Genomic DNA, 11,386 nt, shown 5'->3' on the forward strand with positions numbered 1-11,386 from the left:
AAGCTAGTTTCAATCTGATTAATGAAAGATCAAGTTTCAGAGTAACATTCAAAGAGTCATTTTTCTGTGGTATGCTTTTTCTAAAACAAAATTATTATTAATGATTTATTTTTTGAATATTTTATTTTTTTATTCATGAGAAACAGAGAGAGAGAGAGAGAGAGAGAGAGAGAGAGAGGCAGAGACAGAAGCAGGCTCCATGCAGGGAGACCAACATGGGACTCGATCCCGGCACTCCAGGATCACGCCCTGGGCCGAAGGCAGGTGCTAAACCACTGAGCCACCCAGGGATCCCATCGTGAATAAAGAAACTGGAGCACTGAAATGGCACCATCTCATTAGTTTATAAAGTGGCAGAGCCTGGACTAGGATACAGTTTCCCTGGCACTGGTCCTGGTCTTTAGTCACATCTTGGAGGCTGAAGTTTATAACCTCAGAGATCCCTGAGAGTTAACAGACATGCAGACAGAGGCGTGAGAGCTTGCTCACATACTCTTCATCATCTATACCTTCATTTGCAGGACTTGCAGGAGGGGGGATATAGTGTTGAGATGGGATCACATTCAGGACATAAGGTAGGATGAAAATTAACAAGGGGTAGCTTCAATAAGGTTTGAACTAACATAAGTCTTTCAGGACTTTGGGAAGAAAAGGAGAGATAAAGGAATAAAATGAACAAACTTATGAGAGAATGAGCACAGGGATCCATATTGAGTGAGTAACATCTTTTGAGCATCCCATTGGCTATCTATTGGAGTTAAAACAGAAGGTGGCATTTGATGTTGTGACTTACAAAATTCTCAGTACACACATTCTACATGCCTTTTCTCTAAGGTTATATAAAGTATGCAAATATTAGCAATTAGCTCTTAAAAGCATAAAAAGAAATGGGGGGGGGAGTAAAAGAATATAGCCAGTTGTTATTCAGTTGAAATGCTGTCTTTATATAGACTTGTGCTTTTTCCTAAAGACTTTTTTTAAAGTAATTTTAGAATAACAAAAAAATTAAAAGGAATGTAAAAAGATTTCCCGTATATACTGTGTCCCCAAGTATGGATGCTGGTTTGTTGATAGATTTGGTGGTGAAAGGATGGATGCTTAGACAATTATTAAATGCTTGTTTATATTTTCTCAATTAATTAGGAGGGAAAAGCACCAGGTAAGACAAAGGAGAGTTTAAGGTGTTCTGGAATATTGAAGATAGAGATTTAATATAGTCATTTGGGACTGTGGGAAATTGAATACACCAGGAAGTAAAATAATCTTGCCAGCAATATATTTAAGATTCTGGAATATGGGATATCTATTCTTTAATTCAAAATGGGATCTATCAGTGTCATTATCTCTAGAAAGAAGCCAGAGTTTCTGTACATGCATCGAAAATATTTTTAAGTGATTCATAAAGTCATAAAAGTGTATGTGTGTGTGTGTGAAGGGAAGAGAGATATCTCAATTATTGTGTGGATTACTTTGTAGCACATTTAGCACACTGATTTCCCTTCCTGATATGCTAATTGTGCTGTCAACTATTTCAGATTTCCAACTGCAAAGAGATGAAGTCAAATCTACTATAGCAAAAATGCGCAGTCACTTTCTAATCTGGACTTGAATATGCCATTATGTTATCCTTTAGAGTTGTTTTTGGCTTAAGGCAGGAGTTTATGGTGACTCTATTCTAAAGCCACAGGGACATACACTGTTTCCTTACACTAACTCACATCTTCCAAGACAGGTGGAAGTTACTTATGAAATAATTTCCAGTATTTCATACTTCCACACATTTTTCACTTTTTAAAATTTCTACTGTATTGCTTTTTATGAAAATTATTTTCATATTTTATGCTCATTAAATGTGTATGGTTTACATGAAGTTAATACTTTGATTAATAGGTTATTTAAAATAGCCATTATTTTAGGGATTTTTTTTTTCATAAGTAAACCTGGAGTTATATGGAGGAGCCTAGAATATTTTGAATCTCAGAAGAAAAATGCTAAAATTTAAATTATTGTTTAAAATCATGTCAGTAACTAATATATATGGATTCTTTTCCACACTCCACATCTCCATCTAGAATAAGCTCGAATTGACTGGCTTAACAATAAAAATTAATTTGTTTTTTATTAAGAATGGCTCTTGTTGACTTCTTAAATATAAAGATCTCTTCAGAGATTTGTCTGATAAAAAGACAATTGAGCAAGAATGTGAACACAGGAATACAAGAAAACATGACATGTTTTATAGACAGAGTGTAATTTCCTGATCTCTTCAATTTGCCACTTTCCCTGTTGTACTATTCAACTGATTTAAAAAAAAAATCCTGAAATAAATTAGCATAATCTTATGGTTTTGATGTTAAATATATAACAGACATATGTTTATTCCCATTACTACTAAAATGTAGAAGAAATTTAAAATCTGCCTTCAATTGCATTCAGTGGGTAACCAGTTCAAACTGGCAAAGAATTAATGAGGATGATTCTTGGAGAGGGAATATTTAACTAAGGAGGTAAAGGAGATAGATGCCTTGATGTTATTTAAAACATTGTTAGTTGATTTTATCAGGTCATTCAAATATATTTTAATAAAGTTGAAAGTTCTTTTTAAAAGCATTATTTTAACATGCCAAAACTCTTATCTCTTCATAAACTTGTACAGTGATCTTTGTCTATATGTCAGCATAAATGACAAAGTCAAGTGAATAATGTAAGAAAAAGTCTGTATTGATTGGTATCCAGGACAGTGAGACTATTATTGGAATCTATATAAATCATCTCCTCCTAAACTAATGTATGTCTTGGAGCTATAGTCAACTTGATAAAAGCTAATTTGGAGAAAAGGCATTTTCTATGTGCCCTTGATGGTATAACTGTTAGTCTATTCATCACAAAAAAATAATGACAGTGTTTTGAATATGTAAAAATCCATGAATAATGAATTTTTGTCTTAGCCTTTTATAGAATCTTAAAAATAGAGACATAATTTTTTTTCTACTTTTATTTGTGGGCAACTCTTCATGGAGTCTATGGCCTATCTAATCCATATATCACATATGTTGAATCATTATGTTTTATAACTTTCACATAATTTAATAATGAGAGATAATCATTCACCAAAATTATTCTTTTATATTTTTATTCTTTCATATTCACTTAAATTAACCATTCTATAGGCATAAACTTTAGCTCACTGTCAAAGTTTAAACTATCCATTCATTGTCTGCTAAAGTGGTCATAGTGTAGTTACTGTTAGTGAGTCCCAAAAGGAAATCTCATGGAATAAAAACAGTGACTGGAGTATATTCAGTTTCCTGGTAACACAGGCAGAAGTATAAAAATATTCCAGTTTCCATGCATTTTCTCCTCTTCTTCCTGCTTATTTTCTGAAGATATGTTACTTTTCCTTGAGATGGGCAATTTAAAAAATGAAACAAAAGCAATATGCAGTAGGATGCCATAATTAAGAAAGCTGGGTTCTTAATAATGCTGTGACACTGTGTCAAAAATGACATTTCCTATGTCTGATCTCCAATTATGTAAAACAATTAAGTGCTTTTAATAACCACAATGGTAAACAGTCTATTAGTTTGTATCCCAAATCATTCCTAATATATATCAATCTCAAAATAATAAATGAGAATTTTCTTCATAGTCCAAATTGACCTTTCTGCGGTTGGCAAAAAAAGCATAAATGATAGAGTATGAAATATGCTTGGGTAGAGGATCAAATTGAGTGAGGGACAGGTGAGGCTAGATAGGGAGAGGTAGGATGGCAGCTACAAAACCAAGCCTACAGAAATCCTAGATGTGAAAAATGTTGTGGACAAGATGTTAACCAGAGAGAAGGGAACATAACAAATCCACCTTGTTTGTTTTAAATACAGACCAGATATTTTCATGATATTTTCTAATCCATCTTGTTTGTCTCAAATGTTATAGAGATGATATTTATCGGGTTCCCTGATCAATTTTCTATAAAACACCGACCATAAAAGCCTTCAGTGGCAACCCATTTGGGACTCCTCTCACTCTGGAGAGCTTTCTTTCTTACCTTTCTGTTCTCATTTTCACTTAATAAATTTTCACTTCACTTCATTCTTTTGTGTCCACGAAATTCTTTCTTATTCGACTCTGTGAGACAAGAACCCTGTCTAAAGAATCTCATAATGACCACACGGGTAAAAACTGTACTTCTATATGAATGGAACAGTGAATGAGTTCTCCAGGGATGGAGGGGTTGTTTCCTCCCGAATCCACAGAATCAATCTCCACAGCTCTCCCATGCCAAGTCAGCTGCTAATAGCAATCAGAGTAGGATCTTTCTTGTGCTTTATTTCACTCTCTTGTCCACTTCAACTTTGGATGATCAGAGGTAGCTTATTAAATGAGGAAGTATATTAGTTTTGTAATGCTGCTATAACAAATTACTACTGAGAAATGTAAAATGACAAATTTATTACCTTATTGTTTGCAAGTTAAAGTCTGACATGCATCTCTCTGAGCTAAAATTAAAGTGTTACTGGGGCCGTATTTTTTTTTTTTCAGGAGGCTATAGTCCATTTCTTTGCATTTTCTAGTCTCTAGAGTTTTCCTGCATTCCTTGGCTCATGGCCCTCTTCTTCTATCTTCAAAAAACCACAAGATTGTGTCTCTTTGACCCTACTTCTATCACTTGCTGTCAGGAAACCTCTAATTTTAGATTATTTTAATATAATTACAAATGAATATCATAAAATATATGCTAAGGCAACATTTTAAAACATGAGAAAAATGTTAAAACAAAGATACTTCCCAAACATACAATTACTTGTATGATTTGGACATTTTGGGATAAATGTATTTAATACTATTATTATTAAATATGCATTAAGCTGATCTTTATTTGCCACAGTATCAGTTTTATACATATTAGGCAAATGCTATATTCATATAAAGACAAATTCATAGCTTAAAAACCTCAACCATTTCCTTCTATAGAAACTTATGTTAGAATCTAGTTTTCTGATATAATAGACCTCAGACTTTTTTTTTTTTTAATTCTTAAAGCAGGTTTATATTTATGTAAGATGATAAAATAAAGCAAACTGGGCTTGGGATATATGGGGACTTTATTATTTTCAAAACTTCTATGAAGTCTAAAACTAAAAAAAATACAAAAATCATAAAAATAAAAGAGTAAGGGGATACGTGGATGGCTCAGTTGTTGAGTGTCTGCCTTCAGCTCAGGTCATGATCCTGGGGTCCTTGGAACAAGTCCTACATTGGGCTCCTGACAGGGAACCTGGCCTGCATCTCCCTCTGCTTATGTCTCTGCCTCTCATGAATAAACAAATTATATCTTAAAAAAATAAAAGAATGAGTAAATGAAATTAATAATGTAAATATTCAAATACATAGAAATGGGTTTAGTAACATATTAAATAAAATTTGGTAAAAAAAAATCAGTAAAATAATTTCTGCTTCCGTATTCAAGTATTTTATATTCAAGCAAATATCAAAGTATGTCTTAAATGGAGTATCTGAAATCAATTTAAAAAACAACCAACTCTTCAAAAGAAACGGAGTTTGCTTACATTATTTTAATGCTTTGTTATAATCTTCCATTGGCCTCTAGACCATTTGATATATGAACTTTAGTTCTAATGCACAAAGTTCAATGAGCTGAAGAACAGAAATAGCTAGAGACAGAATAGTCATGAGCTTTTTTTCCTATTCACAAATGATGGTTATATGGAAGTCGCTGAATCGGTGACTGAAAATAATAAACACATAATGGTTCAGAATATGATATGAGTCTTATTTATAAGTACACTATTCCAAATTAGATTTATTTTTGCTGAATTGGCTTCAATATTTACAGTGACTGAATTTATTATGTAAGGAGGAATGGATTTTTTTCGTGGCACAATTAAAATACTTATTAATTAATAAACATTTCACCACATAATTAACCAATGATTTTCAATTATTTGTTGGCTAATAAATGGTACTGAATACTGTACTAGCTATGTTAGGTAATTATGCAATTTAGTGAAAATGTATATATTATTTAATCTCCAGGAGCCTGATATTCTGTGCAAGGAGACAAGACTAGCCCCTCAACAATTGGAGAACCATATGCCAAAGGAGATCACTCATTAGAAACTATGAACTACAGAACAATGGTATTACACTAACTAAGGAACTAGAGAAGAATATGGAATATAATAATCAGGGAAAAATTCATGAAATAAATATTTCAGATAAATCCTGAGGAAAAAAAAATAGAAACAATAAAGAAGAAAGGAATACTGATGGTTGAAGAAGAGAACGTATAACCTGCAACAGGTACAAAATAGAAATGATAAAAGTGTATTTGGATATCTGCAGAAAAAAATATTTTGAGAGAAATTCTCAACATAGGGAGAGGAATTGTAAGGAATATGAATGATTAGGTAATAGAGGGCCTTATAATAGTCTTGAATTGATTCAATGGATAAATGGTTGATAAGAGGAATAGTCTTAATCAAAATATTATGCCAGAAGTGTGAATTCTTTACATCAAAGGTGCAAAATATTGCTTTCGGTAAAAACTTGGTCACTTTGTAAAATCAGAAATCTAATGTTTCAGCTAAGCCTTTCCATTTCAAATGACAAACTTGTGTGAAAATATTATGAAGTAAAAATTACAATGTTAACAGTCAGGATTATTTTCTTTCCTCAGGTGGATGGAACCTGGCATTTGGTATTCTTCTGATTTGTGTTAGCTCCCAGGCAAAACAACATATATAGTAAAGTTAATAAAATCACATCATTCTTCATATATATTTTTAAAATTCTCTGTTATATATAAAGCTAGGGTTTAAATTGTTATAAGTATTAAAATCACTATGGGGTTATAGAGTACTGTATTGATTAATAAACAAACCAAGGGTCACTTTAATAGGAATCACAGATGAAACTCTAATTTAGTTCAAAATCCTATCAAGGTGTATGTGTGAGGAGGGAGGTTGGAATCAAATGGTCAAAATACATAGGCTAGGACATAGGAAATTGGAAAGAGTATCATTCCCAACTTTCAAACAAAAGAGACGGGCAGCCCAGGTGGCTCAGCCGTTTAGCGCCGCCTTCAGCCCAGGGCCTGATCCTGGAGATCGGGGATCAAGTCCCATATCGGGCTCCCTGCATGGATCCTGCTTCTCCCTCTGCCTGAGTCTGCCTCTATCTCTCTCTCTCTCTCTGTGTGTCTCTCATGAATAAATAAATAAAATCTTTAAAAATAAAACAACATAGAAGAGAGCAGGATAACATATAAACTTACTATTTTTATTGAAATAAACAAAAAGCCTCAGTTTGCTTGAATTCCAGGAAGAAACAGAACCTTTCAAGTATAGACTACTTTACCTATATAGAGCATGGTAGAAAGTGGTGTAAACTACCATATAGATGGGACACCTGGGTGGTTTAGTGGTTGAGCATCTGCCTTCTGTGATGTGTGGGTGTGATCCTAGGGCCCTGGGATGGAGTCCCACATCAGGCTCCCTGCATGGAGCTTGCTTCTCCCTCTGCCTGTGTCTCTACTTCTCTCTGTGTGTGTGTCTCTCATGAATAAATAAATAAAGTCTTTTAAAATAAAACAAAAACCTACTGTAGAGATAACCAAGAAGAAATCAGCGGAAGTTTAAACAAAATGCCAAAGGCTACATTTGGGATTATTGGGACATCTGGCACCATTGAGAGCATCACACAAAAGAACTATTTGTAGACTCTTTTTCATATGCCTCCACGGTATTCACAAGAAAGTGAAGGGGGAGAGCAGATGATCAGACACCCTGCCTCAGTGGTGCAAGTATGCAGGGGTGATTGCCTACAGCTTCAGGAAAGGCACACCACCTCAGGGCAGCCTGGAGACTTATCTCCTAGGACAAGAGGAGAAACAAACCAAACAATAATGCCTTTGAGGATAAGGAACTGTCCTAAGCCTAGGATCCTACAACAGAAATATTATAAGAGGACTGTAGGTGACCTCAGTAACAAAACCCAACCAGAGCTCAACGTCCGCCTAGATTGACTCAGTGCCCTCCTTGTCCCACTTCATGGTCTGAACAGATGTAAAACTCCAGGTGTTCAGTCTAAGCTGTGCTTGATGAGGAAAAACTGAAAATTAATCATTAAACATACATAGTAGAAATTCATTGTAATTATTTATATTTCAGCTTTAAAAGTAATTTAGACAGTTGACTATCTATTTGCATTATGGTCCTTTTGCAGTTATTACAGAGTCTGGGTTCATACATTCTCATCAAAATCTTTTGTCATCTTCATTTTTAGGATGTCTTTGAAGAATCATTCCAGGGATTGCGATAGATGATAGATTGATAGATGATAGATGATAGATGATAGATGATAGATGATAGATGATAGATGATAGATAGATAGATAATGAATCTAAATCATATTGTCCCAGCTTAGCTAGTAGATTCTACATAGAATAGTCTGCTAACTCATTATTCAGAAAATTTGTTCTGAGTGTGGTCCTGTCTTCCTAGGGATACCTCAGGTAAAATTTTTCTGCCAAAGGTGCATGGGGAGGGGATGTGGATGGGGTGGAGCATGGAGCAAATGTTAGGAACACTGATAGTAGGAAATCTCAAAAACCCAAATCTATTAATTTATGCCTAAACAAAACACAACTATTTTTAATCTTGTTTCTTAAATATATATATTAAAATATATACATTTAAAAATATATAAAATGTATATATTTTATATGTAAATACACTATAAAATATATTTAAACATATATTTTTAAAGTATATATATATAATTTATAGATTTTATATATAAATACACTATTAACAAAAGTTGTATTCTTAAAACATCTTAAGGGAAACATGAATAAAACTATGCCTTATACATTTGAAAAACTAATTTGGTAGCAAATTCCACCGAAGTATATTATTACGTCTCTACGGTTTTACACATGGTGGAACACCATTCAACATACGTAACAACTAAGGGGTTATTTGGTGCACTATTCCATCAGATGTTTACTTAAAAAAACGTGTGACATTCACATAGGAACTTGCTACATCAAATATGTATCAGTTTCTTGTATTTTCTAGGGTGAGGATAAGCAGCAGAACAAGAGGCCCTAGGCTAGTGTGCTAGGGCATCTGCTCTAATTACAATCAGTAGTTAGCAGTTCTCATTTCAGAACAGGTACAATGTCTGATTTATTGGCAAGAGTGTAGGTGCTAATTTTGCTTGTAAATGAAAAGAACAAGTGTTTGCCAATTAAATCAAGCATCTGCTTCACAGTCAGTAATACTAATAGCTACCAACAGAACTCCAAGCCATTACTCTAAATTGTTTAATGAACTGCTTTTAATACGTAGTAAACTACAACCCTGATTCCTTAAAATGCTGGGCTGGGGCTTAGTTGTTCAACTTTAATTGACCTCTCATTGGTTCCTTTGCCTTTATTACGGTAGGGGGAAGCCAATCTTTAAAAACTACGTTGAACAGAGATTCATATTCTAGTATATAAAAATACTTGCATACTGGGTATATCTGCGAGTGGCATTCATATTTATGGTCTTTTTTGTATTCAAATATTTTCTGCTCTTCCATTTAGGATTATTTTTAAGCTATGTGCTTTAGCTATAAAGGGCACTACTAGCCTACTCAGTCTTTTCTGTTCTTTGTTAGCCAAATAATATCCTCAGTTGATGAAAATCATAAAGACAGAGAACTGTAAATATCATCTAAATTTTATAGGTAAGTGGACACGTGGGAAAGGCACAGAACTCTTTTTAGTTTTATAATTTATATAATAATGAAAAGTTTGATGTAAGCATATATTCTGTTATTAGGAAGCTTTCATTCTTTTGGTAGTATGTCAAGGTCCATCTACCAAGTCTAAAATGACTAGGACTGCCTGTCAAAATCTTGGATCATCAGAACTATTAACCACCCTAGATTTATTATTTTCACCTTTACTTTAATTATTTATATCAGTTTGAAAATCCAGGTTTAAATAGGGACTTAAAAATGTTCTAATACATTGATACAAAATACGATAGTGATACGGGAGAGCTTGGTTCTTGTCTCACAGAATTGAAGAATGAGTCTCATGGACAACAGGCAGGGAGCAAACAAGAGAAGTTTATTAAGCAGAGAAACAACGAAAACTCTTAAAAGTGAGAGGTGTCCCGACAGGGTTGCCACTGAGGGCTTTTATAGTCTGTATTTTATAGGAAACTGACCAGGGAACTGAGTGCATTTATTGTCAATTATCAGGTGGGTATTTAGAACAAACATGGTGGACTTGTAACAAACAAGATTTTTTTTTATTTATTTTTATTTATTATTTATTTTTTTATCGTGAGCCAAAACAAGGTGTTCCCTTCTCTCTGGTTAATCTCGACTCCATAAAAGTTCTCTACATCTGGGATTTCTGCGATTAAAGGGGAATACTCCCTAACATTTTGGAGCTAGAGAGCCAGGTTTATTTTTTTCTGTTTTACTGCCTTATCTCTGTTTCATGGGATGAGTAGGAGCCAGACTCTGGGGCCTTTCGGTGTCCTTAGGGTTAATGGGAGTCCCCAGATTCCTGGAAGCCTGACTCTGGGCCTTTCCCTTATCTTTCCCTGCCTAGCCCTGTCTGCCCCTAACTCATTCCTACATCAATGGGATCTTTTTTTTTTTTTTTTTCAACAGGATCTTTTATATCAGAACTACCTTTGGAGATTTCTCCAATGATATTTGGAAGAGTCATGTTTTTAGTGGCATCCATAACGAAAGTCTGTAACTTTCTCTGTGACAACCATGATGAAACAAACATTTAAACAAATCTAGTTTACGTTGTCATCATACTTAAAATTATACCTGATAAATTAAATATCTATAGTCATAAACCTGAGTGCCATGTAATTTCTATAGTTCTATCTATAGCACATACACAATTACTGACAGTTTTATCAGTTAATCACAAGAAATATATATTTTATCATGTATGTGAAGATTAGCTTACTAAATATTTTGCCTTTTCAAAATTTTACACTGTAAAAGAATTAAGGAGCATGAATACATTTTAATTTCTGACCAAAATGCACAGGTGCAGAGAATGAACAGTGAACCCTGCTAAATTCTTATTGAATTGATATAATTGAAATTAGTGAGTCTTTCAAAACTTCAATCTTGAGCAGGAATGCTTATAGCCAAGGGTAATAATATTCTCATGATGATACATTTTAAGGTGATTCTTTCCAAGGATATTTGACGAGAGTGATCAATAATTTATTATTTTTAAAATAGTTTTCTTGATAACAAAAGTTCAAGATATATAAAAATTATTAACTCAGATATATCTAAAGAAAATTGAAGAAAAAGGAAAACACATGAAAAA

Source organism: Vulpes lagopus, chromosome 6 (assembly GCF_018345385.1).
Source record: "Vulpes lagopus strain Blue_001 chromosome 6, ASM1834538v1, whole genome shotgun sequence".
Taxonomy (NCBI): Eukaryota; Metazoa; Chordata; class Mammalia; order Carnivora; family Canidae; genus Vulpes; species Vulpes lagopus.